We start from the raw sequence: 27,076 nt of genomic DNA, 5'->3' as shown, positions 1-27,076 counted from the left end.
ATAGAAAGCTGAACAGCCAGTAGCTAGGCAGGAAACATAAGCAGAACTTCAGGACTGAGAAGATCTCTGGGAAAAAGATGGCAGAGTTGCCAGCCACACACAGAATTAGCAGCATGAGTACTACATAGAGATGAGGTAAGGAACCATACAATGTCAACTAAAATAAATGGCTTAGTTTAAGTTATAAGAGCTGGTAGTACAAGCCTAATCCAAGTCTGAGTTTTCAAAATCAGTAATAAGTCTGTTTCATTATTTGGGAGCTGGGAATACAGAGAAAGACTCATTACACTTAGTAAGGGATTTTGTTGCTATGAAGAGACACTATGACCAAGGAAACACTTAGAATGGAAAATATATAATTGGGGTGACTCACTTACAATTCAGATGTTTAAGCCATTATTGTCTTGGTGAGACACAGTGGCATGAAAGAAGATGTCATCCTGGAGAAGTAGCTGAGATTCCTACATCTTTTAGGCAACAGAAAGTGGTCTGTCTCACAGGAAGTGTCTTGAGCATAGAAGACGTCAAAGCCATTCTCAAGTGACACACTTCCTCAAAAAAATAATCCTTCTTTTAAACCCTACATCAAACGCCTCCTAGATGTGAAGGCTGATCTCCTAGACAATTCTGTCAAGTTGTTATTTAACACTAACCATCACAGTGTACATCACATGTATACATCTCTGTTTATTGTGTATGTAGTTTAAGGCTATGCGAAGAGAACATTCTCTTGAACCCTAACCTCAGAATTCATTTTTTGTCTTTGTGATATAATTGGCTAGTGGAGAATATTTGAAGGAAATGTTTTAAATGTTGGTAATGTGTTTCTTAAAGCACAATAACTGTAGATAGTGGATATTCTCATCTAATTATAATAGCAATGACAACAGTTCTATTCTTCTGAGAGGCTTCATGAGACAACAGAAAGTTCTGACTGTGGCCAAATGAAACAAGGAGATAGAGGACACTGACATAGTGTGGGAAGGATTCTTCAGGAAATTAATGCCCCCCAAAGAGCTATCTATGACTTAATAATAAGCATGCTTCAAGGGAGGTGAAAGCAAATGAACGTGAATAAAGGGCAAAAGTTAATCAAAACAACTCTATTAAATGACAAGATCTATTGACTAAATAGGTGAGATAATATACAGAAAAGTAAAGTAGAAAATCAAAGGAAAATGCAGCCCCTTCAAATGGAAGGCTTTATCATGTCTACTTGTGCTATTTTCTTAACTCTTCAAAACCTTCATCATGACCCATGTCATCTAGGAGACTTTGCTAAAAAACCCAAACTCCAAGTGACTTAGCTGATATTATTTATGTCACATATGTAATGGTAAAGCTTGATTGGTCCCAAGATGCACTGGGAGAACATTTAGACTGGAGAAAGAAATACTCTGTACACAATGCATTTTCTAAATCCACATGGCCTCCAGCCATTCCTACAGTCTCAGCAAAAGGCATTTATATCTTCTATGTATATATGTATGCATTTATGTGATTTTTTTAACTGTGTGTGTGTGTGTGTGTGTGTATGTTTGTGTGTGTAGAAGCAAGTGGTTCAAGTGCCATTGAGCACATGTGGGGTCAAGGTGTAACCTTTTCTCCTTCTATCTTGTTTTATTGTGAGGCATTGTGTATCACTGTGTTGTATACTCTAGACTAGCTGGCCTATGTGCTTCTGGCTAATGTTTTGTTCCTCACTCTCATCTTGCTCTGGGTATTGGGATTATGTCTTCTGATTCTATATATAAGTTTTAATTTTTATTTAGTAATAAACATAGGTAAAATATTCAGAGCATCCCTATATAGTATCATATACCTTTGTTTATATTAGAAATACTATTAACATGGTGAATTTAGAATAATCACTGAAACAGTATTAAACCATTTTTAATTGATGCTCTTAAGTTTCTCCAGATTACCTTGTCTTTTACATATTGTCATTTTTCTATTTTAAAAAGTTTGTGAAATATTAATTAAATATTAAATTAAATATTAATAAAATATAATTACATAATTTCTATCCTTTCCTGACTCAAACAGGTTCCCCCTCACTCTGTTTTAATTCAATGGCTTCCATTTCTTTGATTAATGTGTGTGTATATATAAGTATATAAAAATAACCTTTTGAATCCATTTAATATTGAACTTTATTTTTCACGGATGACCATTTGATATCAGAAAACCTGTTAGGGATTTAGCCCCTCAGAAATATAATTATTCTCATCTTGGCAATCATCATTTACATGGAGTTCTTGTGTAGGGATAGAGCCTGAGATATTCCCCTTCATACTTTTAAGGTCCATTATTATCAATCTTTAGGCAGCTATATTGTTGAGAAACCATGGGTTATGAAAAATCATTGACAAGAGATACAATGCTTTAGCAGACTTCCTGGTATTCAGGCTCTTCTTTCAAGATTTTTCTAGAGCCTTGGGTTCAGGAGTTATTGTATATGTATCTGTTGGGACTGGGTACCCTACAATAAATATCTACATTTTGATGAGTGTGGTTTTCTGTAATAAGTTCAGACTACTACAATGAGAATCTTCTTAGATGAGAAGTGAGATGCACATTTATCTGTAGGTATAAGGATAGATTTTAGAAATCATTAGTTATTATGGTGGTGTAATAAAATTGTGATTGTAGGTTCTTCTTTAATGCCCATGACCTCCTTAGCGCTGGGTGGTTAGTTAGGCTTCTTGTCCCAGATATGATTTCCTTCTTGTTGACCTTAAGTCTAATTAGGTATTGATTATTGCCTAAATATGCATGCCACTATTTCACCTTTAGCAGTATATTGCCATTCTGGTCACTGATGCAGTTCATATACATAACAGCTAACAACTTTATAGTATCATCAATTGCATTACTCACTTGACAACTTGATTGGTAACTTCTGATTCTATGAAAGCTAGAACTCCTTTTTCCATTTCAGTGTGTAATACTGTATTTAAACTGTAGGATAAGGGTGCATATTGTCTCTAAATGCGAATGTTGAGGTCCTAGTACAATGTGGAATAGAGCTATAAAAGTGGAGCCACTACCATTACATTGGTGGCCTTCTGATGGGATACAAGATTCAGAGTGTACTCTTTCAACATGGATGGAAACAGTAACAGATGCCACTCATTACTCAAGAAGATTGTCATTGCCACATTCTGTGTCTACTAGCACATTGACCATGACACTCTTCTAATGTATTTTCAGTGGTGAAATGACAAACACAGCTCCACATTTCCACTCTTTGAAGCCTTAGGATTAGTTCTGCAAATCTCTCAGGGATCACAGTTTAGACCAAATAGGGATTCCAGCCTGGACAAAGAAAGTTTTAGGACTAGCAGTTTTGTGAAAGAAGAATGTGGTTAAATAATAGTGTAATAGGCTTAAACACAAAGGGTAAGAGAGAAAGACAGGTGCTCAGAAAGAAAGGCATACTCAAGTGTGAGTATGTGCTTTCCAGGGGAAAGTAAGGCATACCCAAGTGTGGGTACAGGCTCCTAAAGGCTGGATTCTAATTGTCTTATCATTAACCCCGTAGAGTACTTTGGTGATGAAAGTTACACTGCAGAAGGTTACTAAGAAACCTCTTCCTTTTTCTCTTCTCTGTTTTTTTTATATAAATTAGATCAAATAGTGGTTCTGGAGACGCTTTCTGTAGAACTGCAATCTGATAAAGGCCAAACAAAAGCCATAGGAATTTCTGGTGCCTTTCCTAGACATTTGCACATTTATGCCTGGGAAGGGAAAAAAGGCCCTTAACAGAAGATACTTGTGCTAAATTCTTCAGTGCTTGTGACAGACTACAAGGAGATGCCTGGTGAGGGACCACCTTCTCTTTGTGTTTCAAAAAGACCATGTTTCTATCCTCTCTCATGTCTCACTATGATTTATTGCTTAAGCCAACTAATCTTTTTCATCTTTATTATAAAATCCAGAACGTTGGCTGTGTCCCCTCATAGTCTCCTTGGCTGTGCTTGCATCTCAGACTTAGACTTCTTTCTGTTATGACCTTGGCAGCTTGAATTGAGCTGTGGTCAAATGCTCCTCTGTAAATTGGTCTCATGCTTGCTTGCTTGTTTGTCTTTATGATTATGCCTGGACTGTGTTTATTTTTGTTTTTTGTTTTTGTTTTGTGAGGAAGCAACCATCTTCATTTGATCTCACCCAGGATTCAACATTTGATCTCATAGCAAAATCAATCTGTCAGCAAATGTGTTTGATGCTCCTGCTAGCAGAGCTCCAAAATTGGAGCAATCAGTAGTTTTCCACAATACCTCCCCGATCTAAACTGTTGTTATCTTTATCCCAGTAGTTTCTTCACTAATCACTTTTGTCTCTCCTGTCTCCTATGTTCCCCCAAACTAGAGTGAAATTTTCACATCCGGTTATTTTCTTTCTCAACTCCAAGCCTCACTGGATTCTTATCGCATGCTGAGTAAAAGCCTTAAACACTTTACACCAAATTTCAGAGCTCTGCAAGGTCTTGCTCCTGATTTATCCCTTCTCAAATCTCCTGATGGCTCCACTCCAAAGCTGCCTCTCTGCTTCCACTAACTACACACACACACACACACACACACACACACACACACACACACAACCATATTCACACACACACCACATATGTGCGTACATACACGCACACATTCTATTGATCAATAAATTAATAGATAGATAGTCACAGTGACAAAAATAACACAGTAACATAATAATTGAAATAGTCATTTGATAAGGATTTGCCTCATTTTTGAAGGTTGATTTTATGGCCATCAGAATCCATTGCTTTCTAGGATGTAGTGAGGCATCAGACATGGAAGCAAGCACATGACAGAACACATCTGTCCATATCATAGTAGCTTGGAAGCAGAAAAAGAAACAGAAAGGGGTCAGGGGCAAATGTTTCCTTTCATAGCATTCCTTTATCAACATAACTTCCCCCTACCATATCCCAATAAAATGAAGGTCAGAAAACAGATTTTAATATATAGCTTCAAAGGGAGCCTTTGTCCTAACTGTGGTATTCTGTCCTTTGTCCACGCTGGCCATGTTTCAGTCACCATGAGAAACTACTTGAGGTATGGACACATAGAGAGGAAAAGCTGACTTCACAGGTCTCCAGTCACCATTGCTTGACTTACAATTTGGCATCTGGGCTTGTGATGCTGCACCATTTTCTCATGAGGAGCACATGATAAGGAAAACAGGCAACATCAGAGTGGTTCAGGAGTGGAAGGACAGAGAAAAGGATAGAGTCCTACTATCCCCTTCCAGGTTACAGCTTCACCATTTCACATGGTAATACCTCCAATGAGGATCACTTGGCAAAGTTGTGACTGCATCTCAATTAACCATGTGTGGAGCCCAAACTGTTTACACGTGGGATTACAGAACACATATCCAAACAAGAGTTGGAAGGACATTTGATTCTATATTAGAATTGACATCAAGTATGCAACAAGCGTGGCCATGAGCTAATTGGTGACATACCTGCCTCAAATTTCATGTTTTCATTTGCATTGTGTCTAATGCATACATGGCTAAGCCCATTAGGCAAGGTTGGGAATCATATGAAAGAAATACAAACGTGTATGTTAAAGAAATGACTTATAATCCTCTGAACAGATGGGGAACACGGTGAGGGGTGGGGGGAGGGGGATCTGGGAAATAGAGAGGGGGAGAAGTGGAAGAGAGGGTAGGATGTGGAGGATCAGGAAGGTCGACTGGGAGGGGTAGGATAGGGGGAAGAGGGAATCATAGGTCAGAAGACAGATCAGGCACCATTGTGACCTCTAGTGATCTAAACGGATGACACCAATTGGCAAGCTAAGCAATAGTGTAGAGACCACCTCGAATGCCGATTCCTGATAGTGAACTTGATGTCTGTAACCATCCTGGAGCCTTCATCCAGTGACTGATGGAAGCAGAGGTAAACACCCACAGTTAAATACAGAACAGAACCCAAGGAACCCAGCGACACAGAGAGAGGAGCTAAGAGCAAATTGGCAAAGAATGGGCTGGCAAAACCAGCAGAGACAGCTGATCCGAATAGGGGGAGAGCTCTTGGACCCCAGACCGACAGCTGGGAGGCCAGCACGGGACCGATCCAGACCCCCTGAATGTGAGAGTCAATGAGGAGGCCTGGGCTACCTATGGGGTCCTAAGCAGTGGATCAGTGTTTATCCCTTGAATACTAACAGACATCGTGTGTCCATAACACAAAGAGGGTTGCTTTCTCTGCCTGGACTCTTAGGGAAGTGACTGGACCCTACCCTGAATGAAATGATAGACTGGAGATATCCCCTATGCAGAAGGAATTGGCAATAGGGTGGGAGGATGGGGGGATATTGGGGGGGGGTGTGGGAGGAGGGGAGGGAGAGGGAACTGGGATTGACATGTAAAACAAGCTATTTAAAATTTAAAAAATGTTAAAAATAAAAAAAGAAAGAAAGAAATGACTTATAAATGGCTTAGTTCTTCTGAATTTAATTCCCTAGGACCCATTTAGATGGGTCATATGAATACATATGTCAAAACAAAGCTACCTTCTCCACACTGCTGAAGTTGATGTAGGGTGAAGCCCTTGTTGGTTTTCTGGTTGTGAATAGATTTACTTTCCTATATTTAGTAGGTTGTACTAAGCTTCTAGAAGAGTAAACCCATGTTTGTTGTGGGGACCCAGAAATGGTTCCACAAATTCTTCTCCAAGACTGTTCCACTACTTCTGAAGGAGTGAATCTTGGTGTCTAATTAGGGTTTTTATTGCTGTGAAGAGACACCATGACCATGCCAACTCTTACAACTGAAATAATTTAGTTGTAGTGGCTCGCTTACAGTTCCAGAGGTTCAGTTCATTGTTGTCATGGCAGGGAGCATGGCATCATGCAAGTATATGGAATACTGGAGCTGAGGGTCCTACTTCTTGACTCAGAGGCAACAAGAAGTCAACTTACTCACTGGGCAGTGTCCTGAGCATAGGAAACTTCAAAGCCCACCCTCAGAGTGACACATTTCCTCCGACAAGGCCTTGCCCACTCCAACAAAGCCACACCTCCTAATAGTACTACTTATGAGCTTATGGGAGCCAAGTACATTCATATCACCACATCTGGATAATGTCTCAGTAATTGATGTCACCTGTGATTTCTTATGGATAATACAGGATAATCTTCCTGTTTCAAAGTTTGTAACTTAAATTATACTGTGAATTCTATTATGTCATGGAACTTTGTGTTCTTAGTTTCTAGGGATTAAAATATGGACATTTCAGTGTTATTGGGATGTTATTCTTCTGCTCATCATATTCATAGAATAGATTTTTTCAATAGCCAAGTAGTCCATTGTGTCTTACATTTCCATGAAACGATAGCTAACTTATGATATATAAAATGTAGCATGCTGTCTTACTCATATTTCCATTGCTGTGAGAAAATGCCCTGAAAAAATCAAGTGAGAAAAGGTTCATTTTAGCTCATAGTTCCAGAATACAGTACATTATCATAGAGAAGACATTGCTTCAGGCAAGTGAGGCATGGCAACATGGTAGCGGGATCAGGAGGCTGGCTAATCATAACGCATGCATATTCAAAGAAGCAAAACATGAACAGGAAGTGGGTGGTCTATAAAGTCTCAAATCCTGACCACTTTGGGCCTGATTCCTGTAGTGAGCTCTGAGGCCTAAAGGACCCACAACTATCCTAATAGGCACCACTAGCTCGGGATCGAGTGCTCAAACAAATGTACTTGTTGGAGACAGTTACAGCAAGAATCAAGTAGTTTTCTATCTGAAAGATATTAATAATAATAATAATAATAGAGGGTGTGTAAATATTGGGTTTCTGAATTTCCTCAATTATTGTCTGTTTATCTGATATCTTTTAGAATAACCTTAGGTAACTAATGAAGCACCCTTGCTCCTAAATAATTTCAACTCTTATTCAACTATGTGATATAATAATATTTTCATATCTAGTTGGTTGGAAAATCTATAAATAGTAAATTGGTAGTTTAAAAACGAGACAAAAATATTCATATTGTATGAGAAACTTTTCTTGGGAAGAACAACACACAAGTTTATTCACCCCAGAAAGGGAGATTATCATAGACTAGACAAAAGCAATGACTGTACTAAGGTCTAACTTGGTAAACCAATACGTTTATAACAGTATTTATAGCAGATGTATGGGTGAGAAGTTATTTGCGGGAGAAAGAGTGGAGAAAATAATTATCTGCATTAGTGAAAAGCACTTCCCAGGATAGCCAGGCTATAACCCTTGACCTGTGCACAGCTTGCAGGCAATCTGAGAAATATCTCCCCTGCAGCAGGTGTGGTTAGAATCTGCTGCCTCTTCAATTGTTCATTTCTTAGATAGAGTTAGTGAAGATTATCAGAGCATCTTCCAGGATTTCACTTCACAGACAAGTGACTAAGTGTTTGCCTTCTGAGTCTCAGGGGCCTCCCCTCACAGGTAGAAAGAATGGTCCAGTTCCCTTTACACATTTTAAATAATAATGGGTGTTTTGAATTCCTTACCTAAGGTACTTTTTTTCTTTCTCTCTATCTCTTTTTTATTTAAATTAGAAACAATCTTGTTTTACACATCAATCCCAGTTCCCTCTCTCTCCCCTCCTTCCATATACCCCCACTGATCCTCTATCCCATCCTTTTTCTGCTCTTCAGGGAAGGTGAGGTTTTCCATGGGGGGGGGAATCTTCAACGTCTGTCACATCATTTGGAGCAGGGCCTAGACCCTCGCCCATGTGTGTGTCGAGGCTGAGAGTATCTCTCTATGTGGAATGGACTCCCAAAGACCAATCACGTACTAGAGACTGACCAGGCTTCCTAACTGACACCCAGGTTCAGCTGGTTTCCCCAGCTATCAGTCTGGAGTTCACGAGCTCCCCCTTGTTCAGGTCAGCTGTTTCTGTGGTTTTCACCAGCATAGTCTTGACGCCTTTGCTCATTAGTCCTCCCTCTCTGCAACTGGATTCCAGGAGTATGGCTCAGTGCTTATCTATGTGTGTGTGCTTCTGCTTTCTTCAGCTATTGGTTGAAGTCTCTAGGATAGCATAAAAAGTAGTCTTGGGGAAGGGCATTTAAGGTAGCCTCTCCACTATTGCTTAGATTCTTAGTTGGGGTTATCCTTGTACAACTCTGGACATTTCCCTACTGCCAGATTTCTCTTTAAACCTACAATGGCTCCTTCTATTAAGGTATCTCTATTCTTGTTTTCCTCTAGTCTTCCCGTGACTCAATCTTCCTGGACCTAAGGTACTTAATTACATAATGCCATACTTTAACTTGCATTGCTGGACTATTCTCTGTTGTGAATCTGAGAATTGAATTATTTCCTAAACTTTTGTCTAATCATAAAAATGGCTTACATGTTCTTTGGAAATAATGCTCAGTGACTTCTTGTGTTATTACCAACAACTGCCAAATATATTTTTATTCCACACTGAGTTCATTAAGATGCTTTGAGTGATTGATTATCTCCTTTGTTGTAAATAGAGACATTGAGCAGAGAGCCAGATCTCTGCTTCTTGACTGCATTTTCAATGTGAGCAGCTGCCTCGAGCTCCTGCTTTAATGCACTGTTTCTATCTGAATTGTGTGATAGAATGCACCTCAGGTCCTTAAGTTTCTTTTGGTCAAGTATTTGGTCAATGAAATCAGATAAGTTCCTATTAACTTAACTTTCCACATTAAACAAAGAAGTATTGATAGGAAATTTATTTTTCATGCAATTTTTATAGCAAAGTCCATAGGAAAATCTGCAGCCAGCCTCCCCAGGCTATAGTCGCCTTGACCAAGTCCACAGGCCAGCCTGCATGAGCATGCGTGGCAGACACTTCCTCATTGAGCGAAGCCTGAATCTATATCCAGAGACAGCTGACAAACACATCTGACCCAGAGGCACCAATTAGGAAAGGACAACGTGGTAGTGTCAGCTGCCTGAGCAAATATGACCTTGGGAGGGGGTAAAAAGATAGGTCTAACATCCTTAATAAATGAGACTGCAGCACACTCTCCTACTCACTGACTCTCAGAGCCTTTGATGCTGTGTCTTCTCACCCCCATGCCCAAGGGGTGTCCAAGTAGGGCAACCCACAAAAAAAGCCTTCAGGCGAACCTAATGTTAGACATAACAGTGTCCATACCCTTATTAAATCTTCAAACATATTTAAAATTGGGTATACTTCTCTCTCTCCCCTTTAGTCACCCCCACCTCTAATGTCACATGGAAATACTCTACTTTTCTTTTATATCAGAACTTTGCCAGGCTTAACTCCCTCTGTTACTCCAAAAATGGCTCATTTTTAAAATTCCTTTTGCCTCTTTTTTCTTCTGTTTCTTCAGGTGCCCATGTAGGGTAGAAAATGGAGTCAGATCCTCTGGAGTTGGAGCTACAGGCTGTTGTGAACTTGGGTAATGGGAAATGAATACATGTCTTCTATAAGAGCAGTAAGCACTCTTAATCATGGAGTCATCTCTCCAGCCCATTTTCCTAGGAGAATCTATCCAACTCCTTTAATCTAATTCTTGAAGTAGTGATGGCCTTTAAATTCCAGGTGAAATTATCTCCTGAGTTCCAAATGCAGGCCTTCCATTTTTCTAATCAACAAATCTCATGGGCTCTAATAGCAACCAAATTGAAGCAAAAGGGAAATGAAGTCCATCCATTCACAACACCAAGCAGGATTTGGTTTTGTTATCTGTCCTTACTTATACTTTTCAATAGTCAGAAACCTTCTTGTCACCTTAAGTTTTACTCTTTACCACCCTCCCTAGGTAATCAAACTCAAATTCTGTCATCTTGATATTTCTTACAGTTATTGATTTATATGTTTATTCCCAGGTCCCCAAAGTAGTCAGTTTAATTAAGTGAATTAACCAGCTTTATCAGAATCTAAAATGATCTTAACTGTTTTTCTACTACCCTATCCACTTTCCTATTAAAACTTTATATTACAATGAAAATTATTGAAACAGAGATGTGAGGCTAGAAGTGTGGATCTGGGACACTGGGCCATATCTTTTAATTAAACTCCCCTCTCCTTACTTTAGTTGTAATGAGATCAACTTATAGTTCAAGTTATCCAATTATCAGTGGTAAGAGGACAGGGAAATAGCATGACATTGTCACCCTCCGCATCATGGTGTTCCCAGTAGTTTTTGAGATCTTAACACAGTTCCTGATTTCCTTACCAAAAATAATTTAAGGCAAGCAGTTTAGGATGGAGCAAAATGGTTGATTTCATTAAATATATTTTAATCTATGATAATTAATGAGGATTAAGAAAGAAAAAAGTCTAGTGCAGAAGAAAGTAAGATACACATGTAGATGTCTAAGAGATACTGGTGCCTCTCCTTTTGGCTGTTGTACTCTTGAAACAACAAATCCTGAGGAAGAAAAGACAGAAGCCCTTTTCCAGTCAGATGGGGAACTTGTCTCCTGCAAAAGAAGGCTCACAGGCATAGAGAGATGGCTCAGAGATTAAGAACACTGGTTGCTCTTCCAGAGGTCCTGAGTTCAATTCCCAGTAAACACATGGTAGCTCATAACCCCCTGTAAGGAGATCTGGTGTCCTCTTGTGCAAGCAGACATAATACTGTATACAGAATAAATAGATAAATCTATAAAAAGTAAAAAGAAGGCTTCACAGCTCACAACTTCGCAAACCACATTGCACGAGAGAATGGAGCCCAGAGATTGATAAATCAGTGATGGGACAACCAGATCCTAATCAGGACTGCTTAGCTATACACATTTCTTGCCATCTTTTTAAACCTAACCCCCCCCATATTAAGCCATGAAAATTAACTTGGCTGTTGGGATGGCAACCCTGCAGTTCTTTGTGACGTTGAGTAAATTTCCTTCATCTGCTTTCCACTGTTACCTAGTCAATTAATTGACTGGCCCTGGTTTTAAGAGCTGCTGGGAAGTTGGTGCTCATCTTCACAGGATTTAAGGGAATAGAGACATCATGGAAGGAATGGGGCATTTAACCCTAGTACTCACATAAAAATAAATTGGTGTGTAAATGTAAAAATTTTATAAATGTGTGAACCCTCAAGACAATTTAATTGAGGAGACAGCATGTTATATTTCTTTTTCAAATTAACAGGTCTTAGAATTAGTGCTATTCTTTCCAGGTGTTTTGAATATATTATTCATTTTCATAGATTCTAACTTGGCTTTCACAATGAACCCTTTTAGTTTATTTTTAGAATCAGTCACCTTACTATAATTTTGACCTAGGTAGAGAGCCCCATGATAGTCTTCAAAGCCAATATTAGACACTTATTCTAATGTATTTAAGTAGTATTGCTACAAAATGGGTCACACAGACAGAGTTAAAAAATAAGATTGTAATAAATTAATTCTGAAATGAAAATCATATGATGTCGAGAGCCAGCAGAATTGAGATACCAGAAAGGGAATGGGTGCCCAGTTCAAGACTAGGCCAGATCACATGCCCGAAACAGAAAAAAACACAGCTCAGTTCTTCTCAGACTGTGGGAAAGCAGAAGAAAGGTGCTAATAGAACTGGCTATAACTCAGTATCACAGAACTGTCCCCATTCTCATGGCAAGAATGACATAAACAAAGAATGCATGTACAGCAGCTCACCTCATTATTTGCATGGAGGAAAAGACACCTTAGAAAATGGCATGTGAAACACCTCACACCCACCACAGGAAGGTTTTTCTAAAATAGAGAGAACCATAGAACCATCCCTACCTCTACCCTAAACCTTGTCTCTAGACATTTTATGATGGCCCATCTTTCTCTGTCACTTTCATGACTACTGTTCACTTTGTAGTGAACTAAATGAGCCTGATTTTTTTTGTTTTTGCTTATTGGAAATTCTTGGTACTTTATTTATTGGTATAAAAAGGCTAAACTTTCCACCAACACAATTAATATGACCAAAAGCAGGCAATGGCACTTCCATTTTTAACAAAGAATAAACTGAGAAAGAGAGCTGGAAGCACTTCACCTAAACTCATGCAACTGAGCTTCCTTATCAGAATTTTGAGACTAGTATGTTGTCTGTTACTTTCTCCTTTCTCAAGTGTCTCTCTAAAGCCTAGAAGTGAAATAGAGGCTAGTATGTACCCGAGGAATGATGAACCTGCTTTTTATCAACTCTACTGTAGTGCCCAAATACTTTCACTCAACCCATATCCTTCTTCACACAAAAGGCCTATGATTTTGAATTTTAGGATGTTAGGAAAATTACAGGATAAAATTTTGTTTTTCAATGTTTAGTAATTGAACTTTTATTATTGCAAGTTGATAGGAAATATCAGAATTTAACCTTCCCCCATGTCTTTTTCTCCCTCTAATGCTGAGAACAAAAATCAATGCAATATAATAGCAATGTAAATACTCTACCATTGAAATAATCTGCAACTTTAATTTTCTAATTATTTGTGTGAAAATCATTAATCTCACAAATGAAAGTGTATAGTCTAAATCCTGTTATTATAAATACAGTAAATATTTTTTTGGAGGGAGAGTGTGTTGGTAGGGGAAAATCTGGGAGGGGTTGGAGATGAGAAAGAATATGATTATAACATGACAAAAATTTATAATACTACAAAGAACCAATGAAACACAGAATTAGTTCTTTGAGAGAAATCAATAAGGTTGACAAAACCTTAGCAAAATAAACTAAAAGACAGAGAGAAGACCAAAATTAACAAAGTTAGAAATGTAAAAAGGGGCATAGCAAGAAACACCAACGATACAGAGGATCATAAGAACATATTTTTTAAAAAATAATGCCGTCAAAGGGGAAAATGTAAAAGAAACAGATTGTCTTGTTATATGCCACTTATCAGTGTTAAATCTAGAACAATTTTAAGGGACCTGAAATCCTTAATGAGATAGAAGAAGTCATTGAATGTCTCACAACCAAGAAAGAGACAGGAAGTCTGGGGCCAGATGGTGTTAGTATAGAATATTATCCACATTTCACAGAAGACTTAATTTCAGTACTTCTCGATTACCTCACAAAAATAGAAACAGAGAATATATTGACAAACCTGTTTCATGAGGCCAAAGATACCACATAAAGATCAAACAAAGAAAAAGACAATTACAGACCAAATTCCTTTATGGACAGAGATGCAAAAGTTGTGATAAAATACTTGCAAACAAAATCCAACAACACATCAAAATGATCATCCAGCATTAACAAGTAGACTTCATCCCAGAAATGCAGGGATAGCTCAAAATACATAAATCAAGAAATATAATCCATCATCTAAACTAACAAAACTACCTTATCATCTCATTAGATTAAAAAAATGTCTGTGACAAAATCCAATAACCCTTCTTGATCAAAGTCCTGGAAGTATTTAGGGATGCAAGGGACATGACTCAACATAATAAATATTTAAATGGAGATATATTTTAAGTGTTTGCATTAAAATTGGGAACTAGACCAGGTTGTTAACTCCCTCCATATCTATTCAACATAGTACTTGAAGTCTTAGCTATAACAGTAAAACAACTGAAGGAGATCCAGTGTATACAAATTAGAAAAGAAGACAAATTATCTTTATTAGAGACATGATATGATAGTATTCATAAATGACCTTAAACATCCTTAAAGGAATCTTCTACAGCTGATTAGCAAATTAGCAACATAGCAGGATATAAATAAACACATATCATTTATACAAATGATAAGCAGACTGATAAAAACATCAGGGAACAAGACCTTTCAAAATTGCCTCAAAAATAAATGCTGTGGGTGTAGCTCAATCCTAGTAAGCAAAAAACTTGTATGATAAAACATTAAGACATTGAAGAAATAAACTGGGAAATACATGAGAAGATGGAAAATGCTCCCATGTTTAAGACTCTGTAGTGTTATTACTGTAAAATTGGCCACCTACCAAAAGCAATCTATAGATTAACCAGAATCCCCATCAAAATTCTAACACAATTCTTCACAGAAATTTAAAGGAAAATTTTCAGCTTTATATGGAAACATAAAAAAACCAGGATTGCTAAAGCAACCCTGAGTAATGAAAGAATTGTTGGAGGTGTAACAACTCCCAATCTCAAATTGCATTACAGAGCAATAATAATAAAAACCACTTGACTTTGCATTAAAACAGACATTGTTCATTGAAATTGAATGCAAAGCCCAGACCTAAACCCATCTATGGACACCTATTTTTTATTAAATAAAACAGAAATGCATACTAGGAAAAAGACTGCATCTTCAACAAATGGTGCTGGTCAAACTGCATGGCTGTATGCAGAGGAATGCAAATAGATTCATACATATCACTCTGCACAAAAATCAACTAAAAATAAGTCAAAGACCTCAACATAAAACCAAATGCACAGAAGAGAGAATGAGGGATAGCCTTGAACTCTTTAGCACAACAAAAGACTTTCTGTGCTGGATGATGGTGGTTCATGCCTTTAATCCCAGCACTAGGGAGGCAGAGGCTGGTGAATCTCTGTAAATTTGAGGCCAGCCTGGTCTACAAAGTGAGTTCCAGGACAGCCTCCAAAGCAATACAGAGAAACCCTGTTTCAAAAAACAAAAACAAACAAGAAAAATAAAAGAAAAGACTTTCTAAACAGAACATCAATAGCACAAGAAATGGAAAAGTTTCTTAATAGCAAAGGGCACTGCCACATGGACAATACAGAAGCATACATAATGGAAAAAGATTTTTACCAACTACACATCCAGCAAGGGGCTAACATTCAAAATATAAAAAAGAACTAAAAATGAAAACTGTATATATATATATACATATATATAATTTATTTTTGGTTTTATGAGACAGGGTTTCTCTGTATTGTTTTGGATGCTGTCGGTCCAATCTGGCCTCGAACTCACAGAGATCTGCCTGCCTCTGTCTCCCGAGTGTTGGGATTAAAGGTGTGTGCCACCACCACCCGGCTTGAAAACTGTATATTAAGAAAACAAATAACTCAATTAAAGGTAGGACACAGGTAAAAACAGAGAATTCTCAAAACTCAAGTATCTGAGATACTTAATTGTTCAGCATGCCTAGTCATCCAGGTAATACAAATCCAAACTACTTGAATCTGCATCTTACACCCATTAACATGCCTATGATCAATAAAGCAAGTGACAGCTCAGTGGAATAAAGGGAACACTACTCTTTGTTGGTGAGAGTACAAATTTATAGTGACCAGGGTTTCTCAGGAAGACGATCCACCTCAAGATCTAGCTACAAGACTTTTGGGAATATTCCCAAAGGATGCTTCATTATATCACAGGCACACTTGTTCAACCATGTCCATTGATTCTGCAAAGAACCTAAATGTCTCTCAACAGAACAATGGATAAATCAATTATACAATGCAATGTTACTCAGTTAAAAATAATATCATGGTATTTGCAGGTGACTGGATGGAAGTATATAGAAATCATTAGTGTAACTCAGGCCCAGAGGGATTAATATGATATATTTTCTTTTATATGTAGATATAAGTTGTTAAGTCAGTGATAATCAAACTACAATCTATAGAACTACAGAGCTGATATATATATTAAAGGATGGGTGGGGAAGGCAGGTCTCCCTAGGAAGGAAAAATAGAATGTATAATTATAGATGGATGAGTTAGTGAAGACTGGAAAGGGGACATAAAATAATGAAGGGGAAGGGAGAGAATATGGGGAAGGAGCCAAAAGTAAGCGGCATTAGAGTGAAGTATAGAAAACTAAAACAATAGAAATTTCCCAAGACATATGCAAAAATGAAGGCAATTTAAATGCAATTCTCAAATAACAAGAGAGAGACACACAGCCTTCTCTATCCATTATTTGTCTTCAAATGAGTCTCCCAGATGTGGATTGGTTACATCTAATTGATTTATTGACCACAGTGATCCCATGGCATTTCCTAAACAACCCAGACTATTACCAAGGCTATTGCTGAAGACAGCAACTATACAACTCATTGAACACAGAGAATTTGTGCTGGTGCCTATGTAGAACTTCACTGTTGTGGACTAGAGTTCTTGGTAATGGAAGGTACATTTCATATTACTAAAGGAGAAACTTAAATACCAAACCATCTACAAAACTTTGAATCTAGAATGGTATTCTACTTAGATGATAAATAGTACAATGGTGGCACAAAGTTTCTGGTAACAACTAGCCAATATTTGATTTGACTTAAGGCCCATTGTCATGAGATAGAATTCAAACCTGATGCTGCTTGGTTGACCAAGGATGTGAGACTAGATAACTTGGAGACTCAGAGAAAAACCAAACACTACTCTTCTACAAAGGGAATGTTGCAATACAGTGACTCTCAATGACATTTTTCTATACTCATCTGTCAGTGTCTTACTCAGACACCATTAGAGAAATATCCTTTTGCAGAAGAAGGGAACAAATATAGAGACCAGAGTCAGCCACTATTCAGAGAGTGAGAGACCTTGAAATACTGAGATATAAAAGGTTTGTCTCCATCAAATATCTGCCTTCACTTCTTGGGTAATGTTGAGAAAGAGGAGACAGAAACAATGTGAAATCTAGTGCAGATAGAAGACACTTAGGAATTAAAGCCTTCTGAATCCAACAAGGTTAGTACATATATGAACTGAGAAACTTAGGCAACATGTGTAAGGTCTTCACACATTGGTACCTGGTGAGGACTTAGGGCTGAAAGAAGAGTACACATACCCTTATCCCTAACCCAGAAGCTACTTCCAAGTGATAAGTACTTGCAAGTGAAAATGTATTTCAAAGTCACCCACTCCTGTTTTGTTTCTCTATCTCTCTGTTTCTCTTATTTTTTTAACATATATTATAGTTTCCCCTTTTGTGACTTTATGAGATACCTGAGTACATGACCAAATGAGTCACTGTTTATATGTGTTTCATGTATCTTTTTGGGAGCCCTCTTTTGTCACATTCCATATTAATTTGCTTTAATAATATCCCTTAGGTACCTGTTTGTTTTCCTACTAGAGAGAATAGCAGTGGATCCAAATAGGATGGTAAGTTAAGATTAAGTGGAAAGTATAGAGGGAGGGCAAACCTTAATCATGACACATTTTATGGAAAAAAACTATTTTCCCTAAAACATAAAATATAATATGTAAAACAAAAAACAAAGCAGGATTTTCTGGGAGAGCAGCCTATACTTGTTGTCTGCCACTTTGGCTTCCAACTAGGTGGTGGAAGCCAATGCACATCACCATTCTAGTCTCCTGCTCCACCCAAAGGACTAGGTAAACTGGGGCCCATTTCCAGTTCAGCTGCCTGTGCTTGGGGTATACCACTGTGGCTTGCTTCCTAGCAACAGGAAGCAAAGCACCCCAGCATTCCAGGCTCTTGCTCCACCCAGGAGTAAAGGAAGAGGAGAGATACCAGAGCATTGGACTGGCCTACACCCACTGAAAGGGAACTCTGGTACTATGCACACCAGGAGAGGAAGAGGCACCTTCTGCACCCACTGGAAGAAGGGATGGGAAGGAGACAATATAAAAACACACTCAGCAACAGAAAAACAAATATAACACCATGAGAGTCTAGAGACCCTACACCAGCAAGAATTGAACATTCCAACATAAATGAAGCACAAGAGAATGACATTAAAAACAACTTCATGAAAATGATAAAGGTCATCAAAGAGGATATGAAAAAAAATCCCTTACAGAGATAGAAAATCAATCCCAAAACAAAAGAAATGGAGGAAACGACAAAGCAAATATTACAAGAAACAATTCAAACAGTGTAATGGATGAAATCTGAAATAGAAACAATAAAATAAACACAATCTGAAGGAATACTGGAAGTAAAAAAGCTGGGCAAAGAGGCAGGTAATGCAGATGCAAACTTAACCAACAGAATACATGAGATGGAAGAGAAAATCTCAGGTGTTGAAGACACACTAGGAGAAATAGATGCATCAACCAAAGACAATTTTAATACCAACAAATTCCTAACACAAAATATACAGTTAATATTTAACACAGTGAAAAGACCAAACTTAAGAATAATAGGTATAGAAGAAGAAACTCACCTCAAAGAGGCAGAAAACATATTAAAAATAATAGAAGAAAAATTTCTCAACCTAAAGAAAGACATTCCAATGAAAGTGCAAGAAGCTTACAGAACACCAAATAGAGTCAACCAAAAAAAAAAGTCTCCTCGATACATAATAATCAAGACAGAATCAATCCTTCTGCTGCATACAAGAAACACACCTCAGCTTCAAAGATAGATGTTGCTTCAGAGTTAATTGTTGGGAAAAGATTTTCCAGTTAAATGGACCCAAGAATCAAGTGGGGGTAGCAATCCTAATATGTAACAAATTAGATTTTAAACTAAAATCAATCAAAAGAGATGAAGGAGGTCATTTCATTCACATCACAGGAGAAATCCGCCAAGATGAAGTCTCAGTTCTGAACGTCTATGCCCCAAACACAAAAGCATCCACTTTCATAAAAGAAACTTTACTAAAACTCAAATCACATATAAAACCTCACACACTTATAGTGGGAGACTTCACCTCCTCACTGTCACCACTAGATAGGACTACCAGACAGAAACTTAACAATGAAACAAAGAAGTAATAGAAGTTATGAACCAAGTGGGTTTATCAGATATCAATAGAACATTCCATCAAAGCACAAAAGAATATAATTTCTTCTCAGCAACACAAGGAACTTTCTCATAAATTGACCATATACTTGGCAACATAGAAAACCTCAGCAGGTGCAAAAAAAATTGGAATGACCCCATGTGTCTTATAAGACCACCATGCGATAAAATTAGAATTCAACAACAACACAAACTGCAGAAATCCTACAAACTCATAGAAATTGAATAATGCACAATTGCATCATTCCTGGGTCAAAGAAGAAATAAAAAAGAAATTAAAGTCTTCCTAAATTCAATGAGAATTAAGACACAGCATACCCAACCTGATGGGACACTTTGAAAGCAGTCCTAAGAGGGAAGGTCATAGCACTAAGTGCCTACATGAAGAAAAAAGAGAATACTCACACTAGAGAATTAACAGTACAACTGAAAGTTCTAGAAGAAAAGGAAGCAAATTAACCCCACAGGAGCAGAAACCAGGAAATAATAAAATCGAGGGCTGAAATCAATAAATTAGAAACAAAACAAAGATTCAATGTAAGAAAGACTTGGTTCTTTGGGAAAATCAGCAAGATCTCCCATGCTCTTGGATAGGTAGGATTGATGTGGTAGAAATGGCAATCCTGCTAGAAGAAATCTACAGATTCAATGCAATCCCCATCAAAATCCAAGCACAATTTTTCACAGACCTTGAAAGAACAATTCTCAACTTTATATAGAAAGACAAAACACCCAGGATAGCTAAGACAACCCTGTTCAATAAAGCAACATCTGGAGACATCAGTATCCCTGACTTCAAGCATTATTATAGAACCAAATTCCTGCAAACGGCTTGGTATCGGTACAAAAATAAACAGGTATACCAATGAAATCGAATTGAACACCCTAATATTAAACCACACACCTATGAACACCTAATTTTCAACAAAGAAGCTAAGATTATACAATGGATCAACAAATGGTGCTGGATTTTGGCATGTAGAAGACTGCAGATAGATCCAAATCTATTACCATGCATATAACTTATTTCCAAATAGATCAATGACCTCAACATAAAACCAGCCACACTGAACCTCTTAGAAGATAATTTGGGCCGGGCAGTGGTGGCGCACGCCTTTAATCCCAGCACTCGGGAGGCAGAGGCAGGAGGATCTCTGTGAGTTCGAGGCTGGGCTGGACCAATAGCCTCCAAAACAATACAGAGAAATCCTGTCTGGAAAAACCAAAAAAAAAAAAAAAAAAAAAAAAAAAGAAGATAAATTGGAAGGTACTCTTGAAGGAATTGGTACAGAGACTGCATCCTGAAAATAACACCCACAGTGTAGACACTAAGATTGACAATAAATAAATCAGAACTCCTGAAACTGAGAAGCTTCTGTAAGGCAAAGCACACAGTCCAGAAGGCAAAAAGGCAGATTAGGAAAAAATATTCACTAACCCCACATCTGACAAAGGACTGATCTCAAAAATTTACAAAGAACTCAAGAAGGAAGTCTCCAAATCACCAAAGGATCCAATTAAAAATTAGGGAACAGACCCAAACAGATAATTCTCAATGGAGGAGTCTAAGATGGCTGAGAGACTTTTAAGAAAGTGCTCAATATCCTTAGTTATCAGGGAAATGCAAATCAAAACAACCCTGAGATATCATCTTACTCTTGTCAGAATGGCTAAAATCAAAAACACCAATGACAGCTTATGCTGGAGAGGATGTGGAGAAAGGGGAACACTCCTCCATTGCTGTTGGGAGTCTAAACTTGTACAGCCACTTTGGAAATCAGTATGGAGAGTCCTCAGGAAACTGGGACTCAGTCTCCCACAAGACCCAGCAATTCCACTCTTAGGCATATACCCAAAAGATGCCCATTTATACAACAAGGACTTCTGTTCCATTATGTTCATAGCAGCATTATTTGTTAATAGCCAGATCCTGGAAGCAAACCAGATGACCCACAACTGAAGAGTGGATGGAGAAAATGTGGTACATTTACACAATGGAGTACTACTCAGTGGAAAAAAAAACAATGGAACCTTGAAATTTGCAGACAAATGGATGGCACTAGAAGAAACCATCCTGAATAAAGTAACGCAATCACAAATAGACAAACATGGTATGCACTCACTCATATATGTGTTTTAGATATGGATCAGGGGAGTCTCAGACTCCAATCACAGTGCCAATGAGTCTGGGAAACAGGGAGGTTCCCAAGAGAGATGCATAATACCCCAGAGAAGTGGAATGAGGCAACATCTCCTGAGCAGATTGGGAACAGCATGGGAGGGGAGAGGGAGCTAGGAAAAAGAGAGGGGGAGAAGAGGAGGGGAGAAGAAGGTATGGGGGAGCAGGAAGGTTGAGCCGAGGTAAAAATAGAGGAGAGCAGGACGAGAGATATCATAATAGATTGAGTCATTATAGGCTTGAGGAGAGAGCTGACACTAATTAGGTCTCCAGAGATCTACAAGGATAACACCAACTTGCAAACTAAGCAATAGTGGAGAAACTACATTAAATGCCCCTCCTTGATGGTAAGGTTGATGACTACCTTACATGCCATCCTAGAACCTTCAACCAGTGATTGATGGAACCACAGACAGATGCCAACAGCTAAACACTGAACTTAAATCCTGGAACCCAGTGACAGAGGTAGGAGGGATGAGCAAAGGCGTCAAGATAGTACTGGTGAACCCACAAATACAGCTGACCTGGCAAGTGGGAGTTCTTGGATCCCAGACTGATCACTGAGGGATCAGTAGGGGACTGATCCAGACCCCCTGAATGTAGTGTGAGTGAGGAGGCCTCAGCAATCTCTGGGTCCTTGGGTAGTAGATCAGTGCTTACCATGGCACACAAATGAACTTTGGGAGCCCATTCCACATGGAGGGATGCTCTCTCAGTCTGGACACATGGGGGAGGGCCTAGGCCCTTCCCCAGATGAAATCACAGATTCTGGAGATCCCCCATGGAGGGCCTCACCCTCTCTAGGGAATGGTGTGGGGATTGGGTAGGAGGCTAGGGTAGGCAATTGGAGGGGCAAGGAAGGAGAGGTGGGAGAGCGACCTGGGATTGACATGTGAAGCAAGTATATTTCTAAATAAATGAAATAATATAATAGAAAAAACAAAACAGGCATCTTATAATACTTGTTCTTATCACAACAAAGCAACAAGTAAAAAATGATATGATTTTTTTGCTGTAACTCCCAATTATTTCATTTTATGTAAAGTGTATCTGTGTATATCTGAAAAATAAGTGTCTTGAACCCCCTAATCTGAAACAATGAAAAGTAATATCTTGTGCTGATATCTATTGAGGGGATGTTTTCCTTTCTCCTTTTGAAAGCTCATTCACTACTCGACCTCCTGCAGCCAATATATACATTCTAATTCTAGAAAAACATAACTTTTGTGATATTCAATTGATATGAAGTTGAAGAGATAAGGAGTCACTATAGAGAGTGTCATATTGATAGGATATATGTCAAAAGATTAGCGCAAGGATTTATTAGGAGGTAGAATAAACAATAGAGTAGGGGCAAGATTAAGAGGAGGAATAAAATACCTTCCCTAATTCATTATCTCACATCTCTGTTCCCTAACATAACTAACAAAGTTTGCTTTTGGGAATTTTTTATAATTGCACATTTATAATACAGGCATCCATTCTATTTGTACATGCAATGGGGAATGTTCTTCTGTGTATATGTTTGTCTTATTGGTTGATGAATAAAGCTCTGTTTGGCCAGGCAGGATGATTGGTAGGACTAGGATATGAGGAGGATTTTGGGAAGTATAGGCAGAGTGGAGTCCTCATGTGAAACCAGGAAGTGACTCAGCTGAGGAGAAAGTGCCACTAGCTAACCATAGAGGTCTGGTGGTATATAGACATGTAGGAAGTGACAGTAGGGACAAACAGGAAATCACTCTCTTCTCTGTTGAGACATGTAGGATGCCAGAGGAGTAAAACGTCCTCTGGACCTTTCTCCGGTAAGAGAATACTATGTGAAAATACTTGAATTTATAGAAAATGGGTTAATAATTATGTCAGAGCTAGTCAATAAGAAACCATAGTTACAGGCCAACAGTTTCATAATTAATATAGTATATTTGTGGTTCTTTGGGGCAGAGAAGGGCAATGGACCTAGCTGAGCCAAGAACACTCATGTTATACACAGGAATCAAACTATATACATTAAATCCCTCCCAATTCTAGGGTAAGAAGTGAGTTTTCATACTATGTCAGTGTCCTCTAGTCAAGGCCCCTCAGGGCTCTGATCAAGGTGTCAGATTGAGCTGTAATCTTAAAGAAATTGAAGCTCCTTGTCACTTCCAAGTTCCCTCAGCTTTGCTGGATGGAACCCCTGCAACTGTAGAAGGTATAGGGACATGATTCTTCTGGGAGTGATGGGAATCCCAGGACTTTAAACCTTCTTTCATGACCCATCTATTTAGGTCTAAGTCAGGCTCACACAGTAAATCTTCCTTTGATTACTTCAAACAAAACTGATTAGGGATTATCATAGAATTTATGTGAATGTTTTGCATTATATACGCATTCAAGAAAGGGGATTAAGTACTATAAGATGCTCACTGTGTATGACACTTCTGCCATTGCTGGTTCTTGATTCCTGGGATACACATGGTGGAATGAGAGAGCTGACCCCTGCAAGTTATTCTCTAATCTCCATATCCATGCTGTGGTATGTGCACCTTCTCCCCACAAACTAAATACATATACTAAAATGTAAATGAAATGTGACTAACTATTCATGTCCAAGAAGTGCTCTCTTCTGGGATGTTTTTGAGCAGAAATTGATGAAGAAATCATTAAAATTAAACATGTGGCTATAGAGACTGTCTCAATAAAGGTCTCTCCTCTCAATATTTGAGGATGAAGCAACAACTGACAATTAATTTCAGACTGTTATGGGGACCTGAGAAGCAGTTGAAAAGGAGCATGGAATGGTTAAAATGTCCTTTTCTAAAATTTGTAGTAAACACATGAAGAATTTAACTTACTCTTTTAGATTTATAAAGTAAGATTCTGGGATGTTATGTTTTCCATGAAAAAAAAAACCAGGGAAAGAGAAGAAAACTGATTTGAAAGATGAGACTTCATTCATGAGCATCAATGGGGAAGAAATTAGGTGAGGAAAATTGTTAAAACTGAGTGAGAAAAGAGAAAAAATGAGGATAAAGGAGGAAAAGAAATGGAAATTTCAAGTTTTCGATGAAATTCAAATGAAAGCAGGGTGAGAAATGGTCGCTAGAGTTCAGAACCTGTGTTCTTCAATCTTGTTTGTAGTAATTCAATGAAAGGAATGTGGGTTTTACTTTTGGTTTGGTTTGCTGCTGTAGAAAGGACAATGAGTAATGCAGACAGAATGTCTTAATATGAAGAATGTAGTTTCTCTTGAGAGCAGTGTCAAAAGCAGCAGCAACACAGAAAATAGTCAGGGATATTCATTAGCATAATGCAAGAAATCTACAAATCTCTCTGCTTAGAAACCCAGGATAGCATCTTTTCAGCAGTAAATACTTTCATCCTAAATTGTATGTCATGCTTACATTTCACTTTTAATGATGTGAAAGATATATGTCTGTGTGTTTGTGCACATGGGTCCACAAGTGCCCATGGAGTCCCCCAGAGAGGATGGATGCCATGTAACTAGAGATATGGAAGATTTTGAGCCTCCCAATGTGGCTGTTTGGAACTGAATTCTGTTTCTCTGCAATAGCACTCATTGGCCTTCCTGTATGAGTCCTCTTTCCAGTTCCCAGACAGAGAATACTTGCATATCCATGTCATCTATTTTGTGCCAAGGTACATGCATGGTGCCTATGTGATGAGAACAGATGACAGAAACTGATGTAGTAGGGTAGGGACCGCAGAGTATCTGTTCTGAATATGTTCTTGCTGTAGGCCAGGACTGTGAGACAAGTACTCAGCTTCATGTTGTGTCATACTTGAATACCTCTGCCAACAGGTTATGTGTATGACAGAAGCTGACAGAAGGCACCTGGACACTTCCTGGTTAGACTACATGGACTGACCTGCATCTGCTGCCCATACCTCAGTTCATATACCTTCAGGCACGTGAAGAGACTTAAAACAAAATGGCAGATACATCTACACTGAGAAAGCACTGTAAAATGAAAGAGAAAAAGGAAGCAAGAGACTAAAAGGAAATGTATGTGATAAAATTAAACAGTTCTACTAGTCCCCACAAATACATCATCTTGGCATTACCAGTACACATGTTGTTACTTCCTGGAAAGAAAGGTTGAACCCTCATATCACGTATGATTATCTCTCACACCCTTTTTTACCATTTTTTTAACCAGGGACTAAACATGTAAATTTTCCGGGCCTGGAATTTTCTGTATAGCACCAGATGAGCCTCCAACCCACAGAAATCCATTACGTCTACCCTAGGCATAATCCTAATAACTTATCCACCTTGTTCTGAGAGACAGAGTCTCTCACCAGTCCTAGATATTGCTGGTTTGCTAGGCTAGCTTGCAGTTATGACCCACAGATCTGACTTTTTTTGTCTTCCCAGTATGTATCATTGTGTGTGGCTATTTATATGGATTCTCGGCCTTGAACTTGGGTCCTTACAGTTGCATGACAGGCATATTGCTGACTGAGCTGTCTCCTCAGCCTGATGCTGATATTTTTGCCATCTCCTGTGAGGTTCAATCTTTTGTAATGGCATCTAGGATATTGAATCATGTCTGGTAGGCTTTTCCCAGGTCCATCATACTTCTAGAAATCACTAAGTCTGGAAGCTGTAGACTCAACAAATATACATTGGAAATACTAAAACTGAGAATCAAAACTGTTATGAAATCCACAGGCTGAAGAATGGATATTGTATTAGCGGGAGTAAAAGCACAGCACTGATACAATTGTACATCTCCATCATAGTTCTTAGTTCTCTGGGCACACTGTCTATGAGCAGAAATATTCTGAGAAGGTTATTTTTTGTCTAGGGATATGCTTCAAAATAATCTTTAAAATATTCAGGAAACAATGTTCTAAGCAAATATGTTGTCATTCAGGCATTCCTTTTCTTCCATATGCATTTGGATGTTGTGTGTATGCCTGCATGTATACATATCCATAAATGTGGGTGCACATATGTGTGGCTGTACCCATGCAGGAGTCAGCACATGAAACTGAATTCGACTTGGCATTAGGGGTCTTTCTCAACCACTCTCTCTTTACTGAGGGCCAATGAATCAAGAGGTCACTGCTTTGACTTGATTTAACCAGCTCACTGCAGGATCCTCTGTCAACACGCCCTGAAGGCACTGAGATTTCAAGTGGGACCCAACACATGCCTAACTTTTATATGGATTCTGAGCATGTAAACTCCTATCCTTATGCTCACTCAGTGTGATGGTTGATTGTAATTGTCAACTTGACACAATGTAAAATCACCTG

This window comes from Mesocricetus auratus, unplaced genomic scaffold (assembly GCF_017639785.1).
Source record: "Mesocricetus auratus isolate SY011 unplaced genomic scaffold, BCM_Maur_2.0 Super-Scaffold_100676, whole genome shotgun sequence".
Classification (NCBI taxonomy): domain Eukaryota; kingdom Metazoa; phylum Chordata; class Mammalia; order Rodentia; family Cricetidae; genus Mesocricetus; species Mesocricetus auratus.
This window is presented reverse-complemented; position numbering follows the sequence as displayed.